This window comes from Haematobia irritans, chromosome 1 (assembly GCF_050003625.1).
Source record: "Haematobia irritans isolate KBUSLIRL chromosome 1, ASM5000362v1, whole genome shotgun sequence".
Lineage (NCBI taxonomy): Eukaryota > Metazoa > Arthropoda > Insecta > Diptera > Muscidae > Haematobia > Haematobia irritans.
In genome coordinates, this window is record NC_134397.1 from 112,947,821 (window position 1) to 112,974,326 (window position 26,506).

Consider the following 26,506-nt stretch of genomic DNA (forward strand, 5'->3'; position numbering starts at 1 on the left):
TGAATAATTTCTTCAGCATTCTTTGTATTACAGAAAAAGGTCCTAAGAACTAAAAAATCTCGTGGAAGTGAGAAAGATGTGAGGGAATATGCAATTAGACAGAAATAATTTTTATTTTTTTAGCACAATCTATTTTGGGAGAAAATTATTCCCAGAATATAATATTTTTGGGCTCAAAATGCTTCCAAACATATAATATGTTCACATAAAACAAACATAATTATGTTTCGGCAAAATACAATAATATATGTGCTTCCTGCAAAATATGTTTGGAACATATGTTAGAGAAGCAATTTTTTTTGAGGGTGTAGGTGCAGAAGTTCTGTTGGATATCTCCAACGAAGATTATTGATAATTTTAAGGCATTTGTTTTGAACTACCTATAACTTCTTGGTGTGTGATTTTGCTGCTTTATACTACAAGGGACATGCAAAAGTTGGCGTTGGTCTAATTATAGGCATACATTTTAGGTTCTTGTTTCTAAAGTTGAGATGTGAACGATAGTAATGGACAAAAGACTTTAATATTTTTGAGCCTTTTTTGTCAAACGTCAATTTTTATCCAGATGAATTCCTAAGTATTTCACCTCATCAAGAATTGGAATTTGATCATCGCAAATCGATATGTCACAAGCAGGAAGGCGCTTAGGTGACTTATTAAAAGGAGATAAATAGCTTGCATTAATATTAATTTTCCATTTTTTAAAGTATTTAGTACAGCTAACTAGCCCTTTTTCCATTTTTAGTAGTTAGTTGAATCTTTATTATTTATAAATTCATCTATATAATTCAATGTTTAAAAAATTTGATTGATATAATACATTAAATAAAGATTTTACGGCTATGACTTAACGTCGTCAGCCTGAGTACTTGTAACGTGTAATGTGTTAATTAAAGAACATATTATTCAAAAAGAAATAAAAAACAAAAAAATTATGCAAACTCTCTGATAATCAAGTCACGGTGTCATAAGGCTGCTTTAAGATAGACCATTGACAATTCGGAAATCAACTTCTTGTTTTATGGATAAAAGATGAAGTCGATTTTTGTAGTCTTTAAAGTCGAGCAATTAACTTTGGAATTTTTTGAAAATAAAGTCAAATCGACTAATCCCTTTTTTGATATTAGTAAACATCGCCTAATCGACTTTTTATTGTGATTAAAATCGACTAATCGAAATGTAAGGAAAAAGTCGTAGAATCGAATTTGGTCGTCTTTATACACGATTTCTACTGTATATTAAAAATGCTCTTCTGTACTCAAAAAAGTTTACCTGTATCCAAAGATTTTGACCTTCCCTTAAAATAATAACAGTTTTTTTGCAGTTATTTAGCTTTAATTCTAGTCTCTACAAATTTAAAATTAGAATACATATCTCATTCATCGAATTTTCATTCTCTTTTTGCGGCATATTAACAAGCCGTTTCACGTACTAATCTAAATTGTATCAAATCCTTCAGAGTATGAAATATGGTATTAATTTCAAAAAACATTGAATCAATGATGCAGAATCCTTAATCTTTAACTGGTGAGTTAAAAGTTTTTTGCGTACTTTGTGACGTGTATACTATTTTTCGCTTATAAAGTTTACTTTTGGATCATTATTACATGTTTTAATTAGAACACTTCATACTTAATGAGAATAAAACAATATTTCCCAATAGTATATGTACCTTTCACGAGTCTCATTCTTAATACAAAAATAATGCCCAAGCCCGCCTTTAGGCTTTTAGTAAAATACACCTTAAGACAACAAAAATGGGCAAAATAAAAAGAAAACTTATTTGAAACTATTCAAGAGGCTTTGCAGCACATGCTGAAATTTACCGTATAAATTTTTCTTGCTTAGTTCTCTTGCTTTTGTGTCGTTAACATTGAAAATTTAATCAGCTGGCAAAAAAAAATTGGGGCATTAGAGGGTTAGGTCAATATTTGTTCAGTGTATATGGTGTAAAATAAGTCATGGTCTATATTTGAACTTTTTTTAGTTTTAATCCAAACATTCAATATCCCAGTTAAGTTAAAGTTAATAAAATATATTTTTCTTTACTTTACGGGAAGAAATTATGAGAAATTCGTCTTACTTCAGAGACTTTAACGAAGGGGTGCAAATTTCGAAGATTTATGTCAAATTTAATGAAACAAATTTTAAAATAAAAATTATGAACCTTCTTTAATTCAATCCTTAATGTTGTGTAAATTGCATGTCCCAAAAATTAGGATACACAATCCTTCATATTAAGACAATATTTTTTTTTATCAGTCTTAAGGCTTAATTTTCACTTCGCGTGAAGTTTATTTGACAAAATAAAGAACACACATAGTTTCTATAGGGGAGCTTAGATTTTGGATAGAAACTGAAAAAGTAAATTACAGTATAATTTTCAAAGTTTTTTCTAATATTTTAAATGAAATCCGAAATATTAAAATAGTATTAGAATTAATGGAAATCAATCAATCAAGCGAGTGCTTAAAAAGTTGTTTCAGCCCTACGACAATCCCATGAAAAGTTCATTGCTCCCGATCCTATTTTGCACCACTTCAGAATCCAAAAGGAACAATGTGAATTACTTTTGTGGGCGTACTTTTTTGCTGGGATACTATGACCTAATTTGTAGAACATATCTTAGTTTTTGATATTGATATTAAATTTGTTAGAATTGTGTGTAATATCATTCATATATTTGAAGTAAGCAAAAATGTTTAAAATAAAAAGATATCTAATTTAGAATGTACTAAAATATGGATTAACTATTTTCATTTTATATTCTTATTAAATCTCTTGAAGTTTTAAACAGAAATAGAAATGATACAAAAAGGTTACTCCAAATTTTTGAGTTAAAGCAGCTTATTTCTATTACACTTTGCTGTTGAATGTTTGTAGAATTATTTTCTATATACAACTTTGCCACTAATACATATTCTCTATAGTTGGTAAAGCTGATATGAATTATACGAACTTTGAACTTAAAACTTTTTTAATTACAGACATTGGAAAACACACACACACACACACTTAACTACATACGCCAATGACTATAGCAATCGTTTGCTTTAAATAATTTTGGAAAAATCCTTACATATACCATGTGTAGTAAGGATAAGGTATTTTAAAGTTAGACATTTGCCAAATTTTGGTATTCGCAATTCAAATTAAAATAATTAAATAGTTTTACGGGTTTGAATGCTAAACACAAAAATATTACTTTACTTTACTTTACTTTACTTTATTTATAACCAAAAACTTAAAATTGATTTGAATTTCCAATTTTTTTTTTTGGGAATAATGATTAAATGATTCCCAAGGACTAGTGTTAACCTTAAGTGATTGTGAAATATGCCAAACCTAATGAATACACGGATGAAAAAGACTGTTTTTCATATGTTTGGCTATAAACATTATATGTTTGGAACACAAACTTTTAAACACAATATTTTTGAGTGCAAGCATATAATGTTCATAAACTAGCATAACATGTTTGGGACATATATGTTAATATGTTAGAACATATTATGTTTGGGACATAAAATGTTTGTAAATATAATATGCTTGGATGCAAACATATATTAATTTAGAAATAGCCTATAAACATATATGTGTTTAGTAGCTTGGAGCGCTATTTAACAGGGAGCGATATTGAATTAAGTTGGTGGTTGTTGCTTGTTATTACAAAATTAACATTTTATTTTTCCTTGGGCAATTGATCAGCTACTTCTTTGATCCTTACAAACTGTGTGGTCCGCTGTTCGAATCCCCGTCCGGCAAAAGGTAAAATTAAAATAAAAAAAAATCATAAAATTGAATAATTTCTTCTACAATGTTTGTATTACAGAAAAAGGTGCTAAGAACTAAAAAATCTCGTGGAAGTGAGAAAGATGTTGGGGAATATACAATTGGGCAGAAACAAAATTTTGAGGTCGAAAACCTATGTTGTTAGCACCTATGTATATTACCTGTTTATTTTCATAATTCATTATGATTGTAAATATATAAATAAATAAATAAAATTTTGAGCACAATATTGTTTGGGAGAATTTTTTTTAAGCATATAATATTTTTGGGTGCAAAATGCATCCAAACATATTATATGGTCACATAATAACATATTGTTTTTTGGAAGACAACATTATTGAATTTGGATGCAAAAATACAAAATGTTTGGAACTTAGACTACCCTAACATATATTGTTTAGACCAATATGCTTTCAAACATATTATATATTGGTAGAGATCAAACATATAAATGTTTGGGCAATACCCAAAAATGTATATGCTTGAAGCAAAATATGTTTGGGAGTATATGTTACAGAAGCGATTTTTTGTGAGGGTGTAGTCACCGAGAAAATCCCATTGGATGGTTTTCACAATTCAAGTACATTTGTTCATGAACCACATGCATATGGCGTCAGATAAATAAAAAGGTGATCCAATTGAGAAAGCAGAAATGAATCTTAGACTAGCGTGTCCGCTATTCGAATAATCGGTGTAAATGTCTTAAAAGTTTCTCCTATTTAAATGCATTATTAAATGTTCAGTTATAACAAAAATTTATTAAGAATATCAAATAACTATAACATCCCCAGGAAGCTTTCAGTAAGAATTTATGCGCAAACAAAGTTTCTTAGTACTAATACTGTAAATAAATTTGTTACTCTACACTGAAAACATATTGTTGTAGGTAGGTTGAAATAGCAGGCGCATTTCTCTGATACAATAATTTAGCGACGAATTTCTGCTAAAACGTGGATAACTTAGTAAAGTTGAGTTATATTTTTATAACCTTCACCACTACTGTGGTACAGGGTATTTTTGTTCTAATTTACGTCTATGAAGGAAAGCAATGAACTAAAATTTGTTTCCCAATAGTTAAAAAAGCCGAATTCTCTATATCTACACCAAAAAGTATCACAGATAGTTTTCAAAATAAATTCCTAATAGTGTCTAGAAAAATATTCAATCAAAATATTACTTGATTGAACTAACTTTTAATCAAAAAGAAAATCAGTCACATAACATAATAGAGTCCATTATATTGTCTCTATTCATACGACACCTTTCATTTTATTTATTTATTTATTCAACTATGGTAAGCCAGTTCGAAGGTAAATTCATAAATACAATAAGTTTATACTGTTACGTTACAGTTAAAATAATTACGGACCAGAAAAAATAATTAAGGGTATATAAAAAACTGGTTTAAATGATCAAAATAAATTCAACTTCTTTAGAGTATAAAAAAGTGACTATTACAACCAGCAAAAAGATGTTGAGAAGAAACAAACTGGAATACGTTGGTATACTAAAGGAATAGTCACAAACAGGAACATAAATTGTAAGTCGGTGCCAGGAACAATTGAAGCGATCAGATTGCAGGAATCGGTGAGACGACAATCAGGAAACAATAAATAGAAGAAAATAAGAGAACGGGAGTGGCAGGAACAATTTGATGAGATTTGACAGACGAGATAGGTTAACAGGAACAACTTGGAAGGTACACACTGAAAAAAAGCATGTCCGGTTCCAAAGATTTTGTCTTTACTTTAAAAATTTTGGTATCAATTCCGAGCTAAAGAAGCGGAGAATTCAAGTAAGGATACTTTTAGAACAAAATTCTCTTTTAAATTTGGGTTTTGCGTACTTGTTTCTAGGAAGCAAATATTAATTTGTCGCTTTTTCAGGTTTTTTTCTACATATGCTATCAAAGTCCTTTAAAAACGAATTAACGACAACTTTATTTTCCAAATTAACACTCGACTTCCAGTAAAAATTATGCTATGTTTGAAATAAAAAACGTCTTTAAAATCAAGTTTTGAAAAACATGTCCTATATTTGAACGATTTTTTGCTTTGTGGTCAAGATGAGAAATGACAACAAATTTAAAGACAATTTCATTAACATTAAAGAATTTTTCTAAATTATTAAAGTCAAGTTGACATTAGCCCAAACATTTTTTCTTTCATAATATGATACCCATTTTTAAGTGAAATCACTTAATTATAAGGACAATACGACTTCATTGCAAAGTCTATCGACTTTTGGACAAGGAAAAAAACTTTATATTAGAGAAATGCGTCTTCTATGCTAAGCAAAATTTGCATTCGTATTTTAAAGACATGAAATCTTTGACCTCACCACAATATTTTTTTCAGTGTAGGAACAGTGAAACGTTCAGAACATTCCCATTTCAATTCTTTCTTCTATATCGAAAGACAAATCGCTTCATATTTTGAATATAAGAAGTCGACTGTAAACACAAAGTTTAGTTGGACCGAAAGAAATCGCCTTTCGTTAAATATTTTGGAATTGATTCTTCTTTAAAATAAAGACATTTTTGAGGAAGCTATTTGATTTAAATCTAGGGGTTATAAAAATTAAATTAGTATGCCGAATTTTACCTAATTTTCATGCTGTTTTTGCGATGCATTAACGTACTTACAAATAAATGTCCAAATTATAACAGATACTTCAAAATAAAATAGGTTTGTTTAATTTCTAAAAAACGAAAATTTAAATACTGAAAATAAATCTCTAATCTTTAAATCAATTTCTAAATCAATCTTTACATTAAGGTAATATTGCCTTACTCCTAAGTCTTACGACTTTATCTGCGGGACGCAAAACATTTTTAACTATGATGCCTTATTTTAAAGTAATTTGTCCTTAATGTTATATAAATTGTGTGCGCTAAACTTTATGTTATATAATGCCCAAGCCTTCATTTAATCCCCAAGCCCTCTAATGCCCAAGCCTTCATTTAATAAGGAAGCTTTTAGTAAAACACACATTAAGACAAAAATGGACAAAATAAAAAGAAAACTTATTTGAAGCATATGCTGCAAAGCCTCTTGAATAAATTTTTCTTGCTCAGTTCTCTTGCTTTTGTGTCGTTAACATTGAAAATTTAATCAGCTGGCAAAACAATTGGGGCATTAGAGGGTTAGGTCAATATATGTTCAGTGTAATTATTCTTGTCTTGATTTTTATAGTATAAAAACATCGATAATTACATTAACAAATTATGTTTTAAGTTGTAAATTCAATTATACTGTTTACTGAATATACGTTGTCTATTTAATAGCAACCTTTGTTGAAAACAAAGAAAGTTTGGGAAAAAATAATAAAATTTAATTGCAAACAAATAATCTTTTTGCATTAAAAATAAATTGTACTTTGGATTTCATAAAAATCATAATTGGTTGATAGACAACACCAGTGACATAGGTTTTAACTTTATTTATTTTGTAAGTCTGTAATGTTAAACAAAATCTTGTGTCATTATTACATATTTACTTTTTATAATATAATATAGATTCCCGTTGATGATTTCCGAAGGAGATCGAAATATCGAATTATAAAAAATAAAACAGAAAATAAAACTTTGACCTCGAGCTTGAATTTACAAAAAAAACATAATGTAATAAACAATAAGGTCGAAAAACAAAAACAACAAACTTAGATACAAACAAAAAACTTTAAACCAAAGATTCCAAATCTTCAAAATAAATCTTAGCCTATATTTGAAGCTTTTTTATATTAAATCTAAAGATTCAATTTATCAGTTATTTTAAAGGCGTTTTCTTTATTTTAAAATTGTTTCTTTACTAAGGAAAGTTTTCCTTAGATTAAAGACACACGACTTTAACGGAGTGACGCAAATTTCCAAGATTTGTGTCATAAATTTAATGAAAAGAATTTGAAAGCAAATATAATTTTTTTTTTTATTAAAATTTCATTAACTTGTCCTTAATATTGTGAAAATCGCGTAACCTAAAATTTAGGTTGCATAATCTTTCAAATTAAGTCAATATTTCTTTTTTCTCACTGTAGTATTCATGAATTGTTATTTTGTGTTCATATTTTTTCCTTTCACTCCCTGTTAATTCATCTCATTGCGATACTTGCGAAAGTCAGGAGTGCGAACTTGGGGCACCGTATTAGGATTTGGCAAATTGTATTACAGTTTAAACTATTTCGGTTTTTATGTTACTCCGTTTATATCCTAATTTAGTGTAACTTACTCAATTTTTGTTACTAATTTTTTCATCTGAAAACACTACAGTAATTGGTAGTCCTCGAGCTGTGTTCTATGTTTCCCATGTCACTACGTTTAATTTTCCTAAACTAAGCAAACTAATCAAAATTTGTTTAAAATTGATTAATCGGTTGAATCAATTGAAAAATTAATTTATCCAATTAAAAAATTGATATTATTAATTTTTGTGATTGCTTTTTGTTTCAATTAATTGAATATTTTTTAAAACTTAATTAAGACTTTAATTGGAAAAATTTTCGTGAATTTTTGTTTTGTGTATTTCCGAAGTTTTAACCCCAACAAAAAATGTATAAATGTCAACAAAATGATTTAACATTGTGCTGAGCCCTTGAAAGTCACCTGATAAATTAAGGCTACCTTATAATTACATTTACCATGGGTCTTTCCAATCAACCATTTCAAAAACAAAGGCATGGTTGGCCTGTAAATTCCAAAGAATTATTCAATTTTGTCACCAAATAACATCCTGAACGTATGTCTGAATTTTTTTCCGTCATGTAAAATTGAAATAAAAACAATAACAAATAATACGATTTAAAAGTTCAAAAAGCAAAAATCACAAAAGTTGTATGAAATTTAAAATGGTCCAAATACATCAACAATGATTTTCTCGATGAAAGGATTTTCCTCATTTTTATTCTTCTTTGATTTCTCATTGATTTGTTTCTTTTGTTTATGCTATGATTGTATTTATTTGTTTTTTTTTTTTCTTCCATAATCCATTATCATTTTCTTTCACATTTTTGTTTTCTCAGAAATTCAATTTTTGATTGTTTTAAATATTTACTAAAATGCCTTTTTCTCCATATTCAATGTACATGGGTATCTTAAATAAATTTCATTAAATTAACACAAAGTTTTACATGAAAATCAAAGCCTACTGTTGGGGATTTATGTAAAGTTAATGTGGTTGTTTTTGTTGGTCGGTCTGCCATTAATTCCCCAAGCAATTTGTTTTTCTTTGTTATTTGTGTGTTTTGTATTCGTATGCCGGTTGTAAAAGAAGAATTCCTTTACACAAATTTTTATACAATACGCGAATACCCACGAAACCATTCACTCACAAACACAGACACATAGTCATACAACCGTTTAAAATCACAAACCAGATTGTGTAGGACAAGCACACCTTTAAGGATGGTGTAAATCTCTTAAGTAATTTTCTTGATGCTGATGAGGCACCCTAAAAGTATGCCATAAATTTTAAGAAAACATGAGAGAAGTTGGTGGAGGGGAGAGATAGGAGATTAATTACTTTTAGATTTTAAAACTCCGTGAGGGTATGTCACACTTAAATGTTGTTTTAATCACTGCTGCTGTTGTTGTTGTAGATCTCTTTAATATGTCGTTAATTATTTTATTATAAACTTTAAACAATTTTTCTAAGGTTTAATTGATTTTTTTTTTACATTTCTTTAAAACACTTTTTGATAAATGGTTTATACATTTTTTTCAACGATGATTTTAATTCACTCTATAGTTTCTCTTTGTGGGAAGTTTGTTTTTTTTTTTGGCAATTCGCTAGCCTTTGAAATCGGATTCTTCGCTATTCCATTTGTAAAGGAATTTTTCTAGTGGAGAAAGTTTTTTACGCGGACCTTGACGTTGACGTTTCGTGTTAACGGTTACACATTTAGCTGAAGACTAAATGCTCAGCTTCTTTGGGACCAGTTTAAATATACTCAATTCGTATTTCACTTTTGCTATGTATGTGCGTGTGTATGTGTATTGTGGGGCGGGGGGCGGTAAATTTTATCCTTCGATTGTATGAGTGACAGACCAACTTACAATAACATTGTTGCATTCCTTTGGCCAGAAATTGTTCCCAGTTACATCAGTAGTCCTAGTAGCGGGTGTTCATTTCTCCCGGCCAGGATTGCGTCTGCGCTTTCACAGCGGATAATTCGAATGCTCTCTTTTATCCGTTGTAGGGTTCATTTTTCTGCTCTCTTACGCTCCAGTGAGTTCTCACTGGGTAGAGTTCATTTTCTTTACTCTCAATTGTCCTTGAGTATTGTGTACACAAGTAGTTCTTCTTGTTTTGGTTGTCTCTTTGAGGCCGGCGGTGGTCTGTCGCTCCGTTTACTGGTTTCTAATGGCTGCACGGACTGCTTATTGTTTGATGGCTATGCGCTTGGGTAATCATAAACAATATTTTTGTTGTTATCCTTTTTTGAAATATGATTTTGCTTTTGGTTTATTTGATTATCACTGTGTCTTTGTTGTTTACATTCTTTGTTTTCGATTATCTCCCACGCTTCTTGTCCTGCTGTTTCATGTATCCTTTCGCTTGTCTTCTATCACCTGTTAGCATTGTTGTGTTGTTGTGGTGGTTTAATGGGTGGTTTGCTGGATTGTTCTTGTTGGTGTTGCTGTTGATTATTATGTCCCTTGTTTTGCGCCAGCAAGGTCCTTGAATGGAATGCACACAAATTGTGAAACTTGAAGTTTGTGTTTTTTGTTTTTACTTCCGCATAGAAGCAGGTACAATATTTGCAAAACTATTATGACTATGAAAAGAAAACCATTTTAGCATTATATGTCCTTAAAGTTTTGTCTTTCTGAGTTTCATAGTGGAAGCTCTGTGGAAATTTGTTCTGGGGACTTCTTAGATTGTATGAATTTTTGCGGATATAAAAATTGTTGGCTGTTGTATTTACGATAAAAATGGGAAATTGGGGTCTTAGGCCTTTAGGCAAAGTCGGCAATTCTTTTGACCTGTCTGTTCAAATTGTTGTTGAAGATTAAGATAGGTTAGGATGTAGCCGTCACTTTAACCTTTAACTGGGTACGTGGTGGTAAAATTTACCACCTCGAACACTCGTTTACATATATTTTAAAAAAGACGTGTGAAATAAAGTATATGTTAATCATTGAAAGAACATATAATATTTCGAAATATTGTTATATTTTCGTTAAATACAATGTTTACTAATCAACAAATATAATAATGATACAAAAAAACCATTTTTTTACAGAAAAAATATTAATGTAAAAGAGGGGGTAAAATTTACCACACGTCGCAAATTACGCAAAAAAATTTCACCTCACCGGTTAAAGGTTAAGCTCACGTATCCATTTTCCTATTGGCTAGATACATTTGCAGTTTTCACCTCTGAGTACACACTGAAAAAATATTTTCTTGTGTCCAAAGATATTATGTCCTTACAATAGGAATGCGAATTTTGCTAACCATAGAAGATACATTTCTCTGATATAAACTTTGTTCTTGTTTAAAAGTCGGAAAACTTGTATTGAAGTTGTTTTGTCTTTATAGTTAAGTGATTCGACATAAAAATGGGTATATTTACTACTTCATAGTGATACAGCGGCCTAATCGAGGATTAAGGACAAAGGCGATGGACACTTTGTTTCTGAATTCCAGATTTAGTTTGAAGTGTCACTACCCGAACTAGTCCGTCAGTCCCACTGTGAGTTTCAACCAGCAACCAATTGTAAGGAGGCATGTTGTCTTCCGATATAATAGCTAGAGTCCCCATTTCAATATTTTTCGTGACTTTATTCCACTGCATTCTCTTTTACATCAATGTAATGTATTCCTTCGACCATCTTCGCCAGAACATTGCTTGAACCGCTTGAATTCACTTCCATCTATTGTGGTGTGAGACGCTCAGTTCCTGGTCATCTATGTCTTCGGACAATGCATTTAGTGGTCGGCCTATCAAAAAATGGCCCGGCGTTAAAGGGTGATACGGTCAAAATTTGGTCAAGGGAAAACGCGTGTAAATCGGTGAAATCGTTTATTTAAAAAATCAAATTAAATTTCTTTTTCAAGTTCAATTAATATAAAATTCAGGAAAAATATTCAGTTAGGCTTTCGCTTTTCCAAATCCGAATTGCCGGGCCTCACGCTTGACACCTGCCATCGGATTTTGTACAGCCACCTTGTTCACCTTCTTCGCCGCAGAAAGCCAGTTTGCCTTGAACTGCTGCTCGTCCTTAGCAGTTTTTTGGTCTTCTTTAGGTTCCGCTTGACAATAACCCAGTATTTCTCAATAGGGTGGAGCTCTGGCGTGTTGGGAGGGTTCTTGTCCTTGGGAACCACCTGCACGTTGTTGGCGGGGTACCACTCCATTGCCTTTTTACCGTAATGGCAAGATGCCAAATCCGGCCAAAACAGTACGGAACAACCGTGTTTCTTCAGGAAAGGCAGCAGACGTTTATTCAAACACTCTTTCACGTAAATTTCTTGGTTGACAGTCCCGGAAGCTACGAAAATGCTGTTTTTCAAGCCACAGGTACAGATGGCTTGCCAAACCAGATATTTCTTTGCGAACTTTGACAGTTTTATGTGCTTGAAAATATCTGCTATCTTTCCCCTTCCTTTTGCCGTATAAAACTCCTGTCCCGGAAGCTGCTTGTAGTCGGCTTTGACGTAGGTTTCGTCGTCCATTACCACGCAGTCAAACTTCGTCAGCATCGTCGTGTACAGCCTCCGGGATCGCGCTTTGGCCGTCGTATTTTGTTTATCATCGCGATTTGGAGTCACTACCTTCTTGTAAGTCGATAGTCCGGCTCGTTTTTTGGCTCGATGCACGGTTGTAGACGATACACCCAGCTTATTTGCGGCATCTCGGAGAGAGAGGTTAGGGTTTCGCTTGAAACTACCGGCAACTCTCTTTGTCGTCTCAGCGGCTTCCGGTTTTCGATTTCCCCCCGATCCAGACTTCCTGGCTGTCGACAAACGTTCCCCAAACACTTTAATTACATTTGTAACGGTTGATTTGGCAACTTTTAGCGATTTTGCCAGCTTTGCTTTGATACGCTGCTCTTCTTGCTTGGACGGCATTTTGACAACTGAAGAGTGAATTCCAAAATCAAAATAGGAGCAACATTCTACACACACACACACCTTTTTTAAATGCAAAATTGAAAGAAATACGTCAAGTTTATAGTGACCAAATTTTGTCGTATTGTCCTTATAATTAAGTTATATGACTTAAAAATGGGTATCATAACATGAAAGAAAAAAATGTTATGCTAAGGTCAACTTGACTTTAATAATTCAGAAAAATTCTTTAAAGTTAATGAAATTGTCTTTAAATTTGTTGTCTTTTTGCATCTTCACTACAAAGCAAAAAATCCTTCAAATATAGGACATGTTTTCCAATACTTTATTTTAAAGGCGTTTTTTACTTGAAACATAGCAAAAATTCTACTGGAAGTAGAGTCTGAATTTGTAAAATAAAGTTGTCGTTAACTCATTTTTAAGGGACATTAATGGCTTATGAAGAAAAAAAGCTGAAAAAACGAAAAATTAAAATTTGCTTCCTAGAAGTACACAAAACCCAAATTTAAAAGAGAATTGTGTCTTTAAAGTATCCTTACTTGCATTCTTCGCTTCTTTGGCTCGGAGTCAATACCAAAATTGTTAAAGCAAAGACAATATCTTTGGAACCGGGCATGCTTTTTTTCAGTGTAGTTAGGAAACAAACTAAAACGGTTATATACGCCTTATATGGCCTTTTATAATGGACGGTAATAGGACCGGCGAAATCTACACCGGCATGTTAAAAAGGACGAGAATTTCCCTTTACTCTATTGGAAGGTAAATCCTCCATCATTTGAACCAATGGTTTTGGATTAACTTTAAAACAACATTTTCTAACAACGTTTCGTGCAATTTTTCTATTGATAATCCAAAACCTTTGTCGTACGAAAGCCGATAATGCGACAGCACCCATATGTAAGTTTAGTTTATGGATGTGGTCGACTAACGAAGTCACTGCCTCATGATTCCCGGGCGAAAGAATGGGATGTTTTGTCTCATTAGAAAGCTCTGACTTTGTTAGTCGTCCACCAACCCTCATTAATTGAATGGTAGAATCATCCAAAAACGGATTAAGGCTATACAGATATACAGCAGCAGATTTAACATTTTTATTTACCTCTTGAATATTAAATAAAATATAATTAAGACCTTCAACCTTCAATTCTGGTACAGTTAAATATGATTGCATTTCGACCTCATGCGCCATCGATAAATAAATCCAAACACTCTTTGCATTTTGGGGAAATTTTTACAAAATTTGCAGGGGGAAACCAGATCAGTTATAGTGTTCCCTACTTTACCAACTATCAGACTTAATTCTTCTTTGCGTTCTTCCAAATCCTCAATATTTTCGCATTACTCTTTTCGAAGCCTTGGCCAATTATCCTCGGGGTCTAATAAAAATTTGGGTCCGTTTAACCAGAGTTGAGATGACATTAGCTCAGACGGATACATTCTACGGGATACAATATCGGCAGGATTCTGTTTCCCATCTACCTTATACCAATTAGTGACTCGAGATAAATCATGAATTTTGGTGGTCCGATTCGCTATAAACGTTGACCATCTGGAACGATGAGAAGCTAGCCATTGAAGGACTAGTGTCGAATCGGTCCAATAATAGGCGTCAGCAATATCTAATTGTATACTTTGCATTACCCGATTCATTACCCTGGCCAATAACAATGCTTCGAGGTAGGGATACGCATTTAAGAGGAGTGACACGAGATTTTGCAGTAAGTAACTGCACATGAGCATTTCCATCCCTATCGATCACGCGGGTATATACGACCGCTCCATATGCCCTTATGGAGACATTCGAGAAGCCATGTAGTTCCAAGGAAACAAAATCATGTTCTGTCCAGAAAGTTCTGGGAAATTTCAGATCTCTCAATAACACCAGTTCATGTCTAAATTTTGCCCACTGAGTCCAGCCAGCTGGGGCAAAGACTCATCCCAACTCAACTTCAATAGCCATAGATGTTGTAAGAAGATTTTACCTAAAACTACCACAGGGTTAATTAGACCCAGAGGATCAAAAAGACGTGCAACTTCAGATAGAACTGTTCGCTTTCTACTTTTTGTCCCCTTCAAATTGACATATGAAAAACTGAAAACGTCCTCCCTGGAATCCACCAAGGTCTTAGCACAATCTTCAGTTTTTATCGAGAGCGTATCTTGGGTTGAGTTAAATTTCGAACAATTCGATCTCCATTTATGCAGTTCGAATTGACCATAATTGAGTATTTTCAACACTTCCAATTTCAGACGACGCAACTCATCTTTGGAATTAGCCCTAGCTAACATATCATCCATAAAAAAGTTGTTATGAATAGCTCTACTTCCGAGTTCATATGTTTCGGAATACATGTCGACTAAATATTTCAAGCATTCATTCAAGGATAGAAATGGAGCACAACTAGTTCCATAAGTAGCGGTATTTAATTTCAAAACTCTAAAAGTCTCCGCCTTGTTAACATAGAACGCCACAATATGCACTGGTAAAGACAATCGTCGTCATGGACTCGCATTTGTCTGAACATTTTGGCAATATCTGCCGTTAAGGCATATCTATAAGAACGAAAACTTTCTAAGATATCAAAAAAAGTCAGGTTGCAATCGAGAACCAACGAGTAGCTGATCATTCAACGAGAAACCGTTATCCGTTTTGCAAGAGGCATCAAATACAACGCATAATTTGGTAGTTGTACTATCTAGCCGAATAATAGGACCTCACAGACCCTATATCGAAATTTACACTTAAAACCTCCAAATGACCCATTGACTTATATTCCTCAATAAATTTAATATATTCATTTTGTAGAACTGGGTTGCCATACAGTTTTCGTTCCAAATTTAGAAACCTCTTCAGGGCGATATTATAGGAACCACCTAGTGCGCAATGTTCGCTCCGAAAAGGCAACCGAACAATGAACAGACCACTATCCGAGCGAGTGACAGTAGCAGTAAAGATATTTTCACACTGGCCACTGCACTCCCCAACAACTATCCAGCCCAATAAAGACTCTGCAATGTCTAAGATAGGAATTAGGCCAGAGTTATACCCTAATTTGCTTCAAATTTTGCACAAGGAGAACAATTAGTACTATAGTTAAGTGTGATTAATTTTATTGAAATAGGTTCAGATTTAGATATAGCTCCCATATATATCTTTCGCCCGATTTGCACAAATATAACAACAGAGGACAAAGTTGTACTCTGATTAACATTGTAGCATAGTCACATAGTCTAATCGGTCCAGAAAAATTTCGTTAAAAGTACGAAATTTGTCATTGTTTTACAACCAAAGAAACTTTTCATTACAAGTACGAAATATTTCGTACTTTTTACGAAGAAAAGTTCTTCCAAAATTTTCGTAGTTTGTAAGAAAAAAATTCGTACTTTTTATGAAGAATCTTCGTACTTCTTATGAAACAATTTCGTTCTTTTTGTGTAAATGTTTCGTACTTTTTATGAAAAATTGCCGTAGTTTTTATGAAAAATTTTCGTACTTTTTATGAAAAACTTTCGTACTTTTTTTTCAAAAATGTCCGAACTTTTAAAAAAATTTATAGTCAAAAGTGCATTTGGTTGTAGTTACAAAAGTGGAAAATGACATCACCACTTTACATCTTAAGTTTTTGAATAATTTTTAGTTTTATTGCTTCACTTTTAGAAGTAGCATAGACTTGCATAAAAAATGGAATAAAGGAATACACTCAAGCACATTATAAAAGACAATTTAATGCCGCGAACGGAAATTTTACAACTTCAATGAAACTTCGTACTTTTTATGAAGAAATTTTAACGCAGAATGTTTCGTAAAATATTCGTAAAAACTTATTCACAAAATTCATGAAATTTGAAGAAAGTTTCGTTAAAAGTACGAACTTTTTACGAAGAAAAGTTAATGTAGAATATTTCGTATAAGTTTCGTATATTCGTAAAATGTTCTTCGTAAAATTTACGAAAATGAATGAAAATTTCGTTATTTTAATCAAGAATTCAGGAAGAATAATTAAAGAAGAATTCTTCGTAAAATTAACGAAAATAATTCTTTCCGTATAGTAACTACACCTGTCAAATTTGGTTGAAATCTGTTCAGATTGCGATATACCGATTTAGACAAAAATTACAAAAAATACCCATATTTTCCTTATCAAATCGCCACTACTATGTCGGAAACTTGAAAAAATTACTCCGATTTGTCTATACTTCTAATACATATCTATTGACCGATAAATCATAAATACGCTTTGGCGCAGTTGCCTCAAAATTGGTTCAGATTTAAATGTTTTTATACCCTGCGCCACACTGTGGAACAGGGTATTATAAGTTAGTGCATATGTTTGTAACACCCAGAATTAGACGAGACAGACACATGGTGTCTTTGGCAATAATGCTCAGGGTGGGTCCCTGAGTCGATATAACCATATCCGTCTGTCTGTGAACACATTTTTGTGATCAAAGTCTAGGTCGCAATTTAAGTCCAATCGCCTTCAAATTTGGCACATGTTCCTAATTTGGGTCAGAATAGAACCCTATTGATTTTGGAAGAAATCGGTTCAGATTTAGATATAGCTCCCATATATATTTTTCGCCCGATATGGACTTCTGTGGCCCCAGAAGCCAGAGTTTTGGCCCAATTTGGTTGAAATTTTGCACTAGGAGTACAAGTAGTAATATAGTCATGCGTGTCAAATTTGATTGAAATCGGTTCAGATTTAGATATAGCTCTCATATATATTTTATTCTTATTTCGACAAAAATGGTCAAAATAACAACATTTTCCTTGTTAAATCGCCACTGCTTAGTCGAAAGGTTGTAAAAATGACTCTAATTTTCCTAAACTTCCAATACATGTATATCGAGCGATAAATCATAAATAAACTTTTGCAAAGTTTCCTTAAAATTGCTTCAGATTTAAATGTTTCCCATATTTTTTTACTAAAATTGTGTTCCACCCTAGTGCATTAGCCAACTTAAATTTTGAGTCTATAGATTTTGTAAAAGTCTATCAAATTCTTTCCAAATCGAGTTATATTTAAATGTATGTATTTGGGACAAACCTTTATATATAGCACCCAACACATTTGACGGATGTGATATGGTATCGAAAATTTAGATCTACAAAGTGCTGCAGGGTATATATAGTCGGCCCCGCCCGACTTTAGACTTTCCTTACTTGTTTTTACAAACATTGTGGTACACCCCAGGAAATTAGCCTTAAAGTCTATAAATTTTGTAGAACTCTAACAAATTTTGTCCAGATCGGGAGAGATTTAAATATATGCATATGGGAACATAAACTTTTATATATAGCACCCAATGCTTTGGACGGATTTGATATGATATCGAAAATGTGGATCTACAAATGGTGCGGGGTATAATATATTCGGCTCCGCCAGACTTTAGACTTTCCTTGCTTGATGTATTCATTATTTATGGAACGCAGGTACAACAAGATTTTATATCTTATAATTGACAGTACTAACTTAATAGTGACAAATCAATTCAATATGAATATCAGAAACGAATATTCTGATACATAATATTTTATAAATGTTAAATAATTAATTTTAATAAAAAAATTAATTTAAGGATAAATATCAGAACAATATTACACGGATGAAAAAGACTGTTTTTCATATGTTTGGCTATAAACATTATATGTTTGGAACACACATTTTTAAACACAATATTTTTGAGTGCAAGCATATTATGTTCATAAACTAGCATAACATGTTTGGGACATATATGTTAATATGTTAGAACATATTATGTTTGGGACATAAAATGTTTGTAAATATAATATGCTTGGATGCAAACATATATTAATTTAGAAATAGCCTATAAACATATATGTGTTTAGTAGCTTGGAGCGCTATTTAACAGGGAGCGATATTGAATTAAGTTGGTGGTTGTTATTACAAAATTAACATTTTATTTTTCCTTGGGCAATTGATCAGCTACTTCTTTGATCCTTACAAACTGTGTGGTCCGCTGTTCGAATCCCCGTCCGGCAAAAGGTAAAATTAAAATAAAAAAAATCATAAAATTGAATAATTTCTTCTACAATGTTTGTATTACAGAAAAAGGTGCTAAGAACTAAAAAATCTCGTGGAAGTGAGAAAGATGTCGGGGAATATACAATTGGGCAGAAACAAAATTTTGAGCATTCAGGTCGAAAACCTATGTTCTTAGCACCTATATAACCTGTTTATTTTCATAATTCATTATGATTGTAAATATATAAATAAATAAATAAAATTTTGAGCACAATATTGTTTGGGAGAATTTTTTTTAAGCATATAATATTTTTGGGTGCAAAATGCTTCCAAACATATTATATGGTCACATAATAACATATTGTTTTTTGGAAGATAACATTATTGAATTTGGATGCAAAAATACAAAATGTTTGGAACTTAGACTACCCAAACATATATTGTTTTGACCAATATGCTTTCAAACATATTATATATTGGTAGAGATCAAACATATAAATGTTTGGACAATACCCAAAAATGTATATGCTTGAAGCAAAATATGTTTGGGAGTATATGTTACAGAAGCGATTTTTTGTGAGGGTGTAAGAGAGAAATATGAAAATGTTATTTTAAAATATTTTAGCATTGCTTATAGTTTGTATCCGAGATGACAATGAGTTCCAAAGCCAATAGCCGTGTTCGAGAAATTTTCTTTCTGGCAGAAGGTTTTTAGTCCTACACGGATGAAAAAAGACTGTTTTTCATATGTTTGGCTATAAACATTATATGTTTGGAACACAAATTTTTAAACACAATATTTTTGAGTGCAAGCATATAATGTTCATAAACTAGCATAACATGTTTGGGACATATATGTTAATATGTTAGAACATATTATGTTTGGGACATAAAATGTTTGTAAATATAATATGCTTGGATGCAAACATATATTAATTTAGAAATAGCCTATAAACATATATGAGTTTAGTAGCTTGGAGCGCTATTTAACAGGGAGCGATATTGAATTAAGTTGGTGGTTGTTGCTTGTTATTACAAAATTAACATTTTATTTTTCCTTGGGCAATTGATCAGCTACTTCTTTGATCCTTACAAACTGTGTGGTCCGCTGTTCGAATCCCCGTCCGGCAAAAGGTAAAATTAAAATAAAAAAATCATACAATTGAATAATTTCTTCTACAATGTTTGTATTACAGAAAAAGGTGCTAAGAACTAAAAAATCTCGTGGAAGTGAGAAAGATGTGGGGGAATATACAATTGGGCAGAAACAAAATTTTGAGCATTCAGGTTGAAAACCTATGTTGTTAGCACCTATATTACCTGTTTATTTTCATAATTCATTATGATTGTAAATATATAAATAAATAAATAAATAAAATTTTGAGCACAATATTGTTTGGGAGAATTTTTTTTAAGCATATAATATTTTTGGGTGCAAAATGCTTCCAAACATATTATATGTTCACATAATAACATATTGTTTTTTGGAAGACAACATTATTGAATTTGAATGCAAAAATACAAAATGTTTGGAAATTGACTACCCAAACATATATTGTTTAGACCAATATGCTTTCAAACATATTATATATTGGAAGAGATCAAACATATAAATGTTTGGGCAATAGCCAAAAATGTATATGCTTGAAGCAAAATATGTTTGGGAGTATATGTTACAGAAGCGATTTTTTGTGAGCGTGTAGGGTGAATTATTTTCAGGCCGATTCTGAGATCCTATCTCGGCGAAACTTGTCGAAGACGCGCTGTTAGAAAAATATGTATTTCATATGTTCCGATATAAACAAAATGTATTGAACCCACGACCCGTTGCATGCAAGGCAGACATGCTAACCACTGCTCCACGTGGCCAACAAATGTATGTTTCTGTTAAATAATGTTATGTTTGCATGGGCTCGTGGGTATTGCAAACTATGCTATATAAATGTAACTTATAACGATAATTGTCTACTGGTGACTATAAGAGCTACGTAGCCCAGTGGATAGTGTGTTGGCTTAGAAACTGTATGGTCATCGGTTCGATTCTCCGTCCAGGCGAAAAGTAAAATTTACAAATAATATAAAATTTAATAATTTCTTCAACATTATTTGTATTACAGAAAAAGGTGCCAAGAACTAAAAAAATTCGTGGAAGTGAAAATTATGTGAGGGAATGAGCACAATCTTCTTTGGGAAAATTCTTCCAAGCATATAATATTTTTGGGCTCAAAATGCTTCCAAGCATATAATATGTTCACATAAAACAAACATATTAATGTTTCGGCAGTATCCAATAATATATGTGTTTCCTGCAAAATATGTTTAGTGAAGCAATTTTTTCAATATTTCGATTTGAGGGTATATTTATATCCTCTCACGATGTTATGTTAAGCGTATCTGTCAGTTCGTAATCCTCTCCAGAACTTGATTAATATGGTGTGCATAGTCCGATTCGACTCTTTCCGGTACATGTTGAACGAACGACCCTATAATGGTTCCAATCTACTTCATCTAACCTAATGTCACCTAAGTAGATTTTTTAACATGGGTTATCTTATGGCCTTGGAGTTCGTACTCTTACCCCATCTTCCTTCGTCCATTTCACATGCAGAAAGTTCTTTGTATCCCCATTCATATTTCTGTAATGTGCGATAAGTTGTTGCAGTATTTGTACATTGCTCGTAACTATGGCATCACTGCTTCAATATTTCGATCGAGTTGTGTAGCTCAAGATTGCTTCGGATTCTTATACCATTTTAGTGTTATGATGTTACCAATCAATTTTTCATATATCTAATTTTCACCGGAAAATTGTGGTCAGTGGCAGCTTGAATAAATAAATTTAATTTAATCACAACCACGTAATACTATGCAGTGAATAATCTTAAATTTCTCGTGGATTGTGTCACTCTGAACTTATTGATACCCATATTCGTCGCAAGTCTTATACTTCAATGCATGCCAAACCGACTTTTAATACCATAGAATTAACACTTCTATTTACATCATCTGGTGTTAATTAAGATTATTTTATATTAATTCTTGATACGATTTGGGGATATACCTTAATGATTGATTTATATCTCGGTCATTAAATAGTTTGGTAATCCTATCCCAAGAAAAATATTATCAACGTTTGGCTCTTTCCACTGTTCGGTTTGTTGAGCCTTTGTGAATAGGTATTTTGTCCTTTTTCCTGTCATTATGTGAACTTTGATAAAGTCATGCATACAAAACCATCGATTCCTACAATATTGCAATTTTAATCCATAACAGCAACATAACTTTGCTAATGTGGTTTCAAAATGGTTTCTAGTTTCTGGACATGAGTCCTACCGAGTTAGTTACCAGCAGCATCATTTGTTCAAGTGGTAGAGGTGGTATGGAGCTTGGACAAATATTACATGCGGTGGAAGTGGTCATAAAGTTTCCAATACCTAACTCTGAATATAGATTAATGGTAAACGAGTATGTGCAGATGGTAATGGATGTTGAAATGTAAATGAAACCATTGCTGGTTTTAAAGAGTTATTGTAAAAGTATTACACTCAAGTAATATTCAATTTAAGTCATATGAAACTTTCAATGAAGACTATCAAAAAGGTTTTACAATACTTTTGCCTAGAGAGTTTGTAATAAATTCGATAGATAAGAAGAAGAAGACGGAGTATAGAATTCAGATCAGATACGAGATGAACCATATGGTATCACCACAATCGAGTTGGTCTTTATTCTTGAAATAGAAACATCTCAAACCTTGCTTAGAAAAAAAATCCGCTCCTACTTGAGTAAAACCAGTATGGCAGAACAAATGTGGTCAATTTTTTATGAAAATAATTTCAAAACTTTTAAATTGTTTCGACTAAGATCAATATTTTTATTTTGACCGCCATATATTCGTCAATTGCTTATGATCAGTTTCGGGATTATGACGATTGAATATTGATCTGGACATTATAAACAGACACACACAGAGAATACAGATTGGTTGTGATAACCGAATTCATTGCCAACCTCCTTTTGGCAGTTGTGTCCCCGACTAATTCGGTCGACACAACTAATATCTCATATGGTGTTGGTTGGGTCTGTCGACGACATCGGTTGTAGCTACACGGATGAAAAAGACTGTTTTTCGTATGTTTGGCTATAAACATTATATGTTTGGAACACAAAATTTTAAACACAATATTTTTGAGTGCAAGCATATAATGTTCATAAACTAGCATAACATGTTTGGGACATATATGTTAATATGTTAGAACATATTATGTTTGGGACATAAAATGTTTGTAAATATAATATGCTTGGATGCAAACATATATTAATTTAGAAATAGCCTATAAACATATATGTGTTTAGTAGCTTGGAGCGCTATTTAACAGGGAGCGATATTGAATTAAGTTGGTGGTTGTTGCTTGTTATTACAAAATTAACATTTTATTTTTCCTTGGACAATTGATCAGCTACTTCTTTGATCCTTACAAACTGTGTGGTCCGGTGTTCGAATCCCCGTCCGGCAAAAGGTAAAATTAAAATAAAAAAAATCATACAATTGAATAATTTCTTCTACAATGTTTGTATTACAGAAAAAGGTGCTAAGAACTAAAAAATCTCGTGGAAGTGAGAAAGATGTGAGGGAATATACAATTGGGCAGAAACAAAATTTTGAGCATTCAGGTCGAAAACCTATGTTGTTAGCACCTATATTACCTGTTTATTTTCATAATTCATTATGATTGTAAATATATAAATAAATAAATAAAATTTTGAGCACAATATTGTTTGGGAGAATTTTTTTTAAGCATATAATATTTTTGGGTGCAAAATGCTTCCAAACATATTATATGTTCACAAAATAACATATTGTTTTTTGGAAGACAACATTATTGAATTTGGATGCAAAAATACAAAATGTTTGGAACTTAGACTACCCAAACATATATTGTTTAGAACAATATGCTTTCAAACATATTATATATTGGAAGAGATCAAACATATAAATGTTTGGGCAATACCCAAAAATGTATATGCTTGAAGCAAAATATGTTTGGGAGTATATGTTACAGAAGTGATTTTTTGTGAGCGTGTACATTCATCATTCGGCTGTGTTGCCCAACTTTAATAATACTCAATACGAAATTAAAAACCAATTCCTTCCCAATTAAATAATATATTATACTTAATTTAAAAATATGTATAGGGGTGCAAATAAATCTAAATATAATGTACTTGACATCAAATGATGAAAATTGAACTTTATGATTTCACTTGGTTGTAAATCAGCTCGTGTACCCTTTGCCATGAATTGAAAATCATCCAGCAAAAAATCTTTAGGATAGACAAAATACAAATTGATTAATAAATATTTAATTAAGAGAAGACTGGATGCTAGGGATAAATACCTGTTGAAACTGAAACGATTGGTGCATAAAACTGGTGCCTCGGAGCACAAAGGGCATATGGTATAAAAATGGTGCAACGCAGCCGTTTTTTCATGCAATGGAATTTACAAATGAAACATAATGAATTAGTAATTGGGGTATATATCAATCTGTTTTGGAGCATATAAAGTAATCTGGACCTACCTCGTGTGTCCAATCTTTAAGGTTTTTCTTTGTAGAATGATGGAGGTAATGTACCTATTAAATTTCAATTCTCCATGTTATCTTGACATATAATATTTCCCTGCATATTTGTCTCCTTATCCATTGAGAAATTGCATTTCTCATCCCATTTATTACATACCGAGTTCTCAAGATAATTTGTTACATGGTTAGAATATAAAAAAAAAATACCACATCTGAAAATTCTGCGTTTTAATTTGAAATCCATAAAATACGTCTTCTTTCGACATAAAATTAATATTTTAATACAAATAACATTTGTAAAATAATTCAAATGACATTCGGTCGAGAAAACCATCCGTAAGTGGTGATAACTAAATGACAGTTACGACAATTACTCACGGCAGGTCGTGTTGTCCGAATTCTGGCAAAAATGTTCAAAATAGGGATTTTTAGTTCCTACAACCGTCTGTCTTCTATCACAAACGTAGATCCCTTGAAACAGTTGAAACATTGTAGTAGGTTAGGTTAGGTTATGTGGCAGCCCGATGTATCAGGCTCACTTAGACTATTCAGTCCATTGTGATACCACAGTGGTGAACTTGTAGTAGAGACCCACGTATGATTGTAAATATAATAAATAGATTGGGACAATTAATATTTATTTATAAATGTAGAATTTTCATGTCCTCACTTTTCGGAACACTATTCAAAATCTTGAGAATAAGTTTACTGTGGACAGGTTCGGCAGCGCAAATATGACAAATTTTTATGATGTCAAGAGGTTGGTTGGGTCTACTAACTTCAAAGGCTAAATTTACCCCAAAAAAAGTCTGGCCAAATTATGACATTTTTAAAGACACAAAATAAGAAGCCAAGATCGTGAAAGTATTAGCTGCAACAACATTCGAAGATCCATTGGTAAGGTTTTCATCATTGCCACGAGCTTTCCGCGTATTAAGCTATTCTCATAAATTATTATATTCTCATCGAAAATTACGTCCGCGAAAATTCAAGATTAGTAGAAATAGTATTAATCTTTATTTCAAACAATTTACAATAATACCTTCATTTAATTAGTAAGATATTCGATAAATATAAAATATTCGATGTGTATTTTATATTCCGTTTAGTTTCAATTTGAATTTGATAATTTTGATATACATTTTAGATGCAGTTGCAGGGTGTACAACTGACCATCGTCTACGTTTGTCTTCAAATCTATAGCACAAACGGGTGTCGTCTCTGGGACCATCAGTATACGCTTCAAGAAATATCTTTGAAGTTTATCCACTTCTTCAAAATGGTACTGCATAACTTTTTATTCATCCGGATATTACGATTTCTCATATATATATTTTCTATAAGCTTTATGAATTTAAAGGTTAATGCCATCGTGAAGGGCTAATATACTAACGCTTTTTGCGATTCTTTGTCAAAAAAAAGCTCGGAAGTCGACGAAAAAGGTGTAAAATTTTTGTTTTCGTTTAACTTTAAGCTCACAATTGAGGCTGACGGTACGGTTACACTGGGCAAATATTTGACAGAAGTCAAAACAGAAACCGTAGCCACAATCAAATCATCAAACATTTTTAGATTATATTGGATATATAGCTTCATGAAAACAGTGTTTTTCCAAACCGGTATCCAGATATTTCGAAAGTGCTCCCGGAAAAAATATGACCCTCATTTTGGCAAATATTTCCCTAGTGAGACCATACCCCAAGATATATGCATTGTCGATTGTACAATAGTTTTTTATAAATCCAGCTTGAAATTCTACCTTAATATCGATTTCATTCACCTATGTCGAAAGTCTTTCATTAAGGATGCCCATCAATATTTTTACAGCTGTGTTCATAAACGATATAGCCCTGTAATTGCCCGGGTCATTTACGTTCCCTTTTTATATATGGGGAAGATAATTGCTTTTGAAAACGGATTCGTCAAAAAGGTTTCTTCAAGATGTTAAGCGACGTTTACTCATAATAACCCAGAAGGAATATCAATGATAATTTTAAGACACAATTCCTTTTTAAATGCACAGAGAATACTGATTTGTTGTGAAAATCGAATTTATTGCCAATCTCCT

The 26,506-nt window shown here is 32.1% G+C and overlaps 2 protein-coding genes across 2 annotated transcripts in view; one reads left to right on the plus strand and one right to left on the minus strand.

Moving 5' to 3' along the window:
- 2mit (leucine-rich repeat-containing protein 2mit) overlaps positions 1-9,669 on the minus strand; it is a 250,101-nt gene extending 240,432 nt beyond the window's left edge. The window contains exon 1 of the mRNA XM_075291453.1: positions 9,309-9,669. The gene's annotated coding sequence lies outside the window, so the exon portion shown is untranslated. The remainder of the gene's footprint in view (positions 1-9,308) is intronic.
- timeout (circadian regulator timeout) overlaps positions 1-26,506 on the plus strand; it is a 1,081,463-nt gene that overhangs the window by 796,201 nt on the left and 258,756 nt on the right. The gene's annotated exons all lie outside the window — the stretch shown is intronic.